Below are 685 nucleotides of genomic sequence, written 5' to 3'. Positions count from 1 at the left end.
AATAATTTAATCTTTTAAATGAAATTTTTATTTATTTACTTTAGAAGATAAATTTTTGTTGTAACAAAATTATTTTTTATATTCATTTTTTAAATTAATTAAAAATTTTACTTCTTAAATTTATTAAAAATTCTTGAATCTTGAATACAAATTAAAATTATATCTAAATATTTATCAGATTTAGATTTGCACGTAAATCGTACTAGAGTTATGAACTTTGAAACATAACACTTATTTCTTATTTGACATAATTAAGTATCTTTGAACCCTTTAACACTGAAACAAAAGTTACGACACGTTTAGGGAAAAAAAATTCCGTGAATCTGAAATTTATACTAACTAATTGTGGCTGATATTCACACTTACCATAATATACATGCAAAACCCACTGTGTATTATTTTCTTATTTGACATAATTAAGTATCTTTGAACCCTTTAACACTGAAACAAAAGTTACGACACGTTTAGGGAAAAAAAATTCCGTGAATCTGAAATTTATACTAACTAATTGTGGCTGATATTCACACTTACCCTAAAAGATAATATACATGCAGATAATATACATGCATTTGTTTGTTTTTTAAAGGTAGCCTTAGAAGAATCTTTATTCGTATGTTCTTTCTAATATAACTTTTCGTGAATAGTTGAGAGGTTTTTTTAAAAAAAAATTATAAGAAAAAACTAA

This window comes from Arachis ipaensis, chromosome B05 (assembly GCF_000816755.2).
Source record: "Arachis ipaensis cultivar K30076 chromosome B05, Araip1.1, whole genome shotgun sequence".
Classification (NCBI taxonomy): domain Eukaryota; kingdom Viridiplantae; phylum Streptophyta; class Magnoliopsida; order Fabales; family Fabaceae; genus Arachis; species Arachis ipaensis.
Note: the sequence above shows the minus strand (reverse complement) of the source record.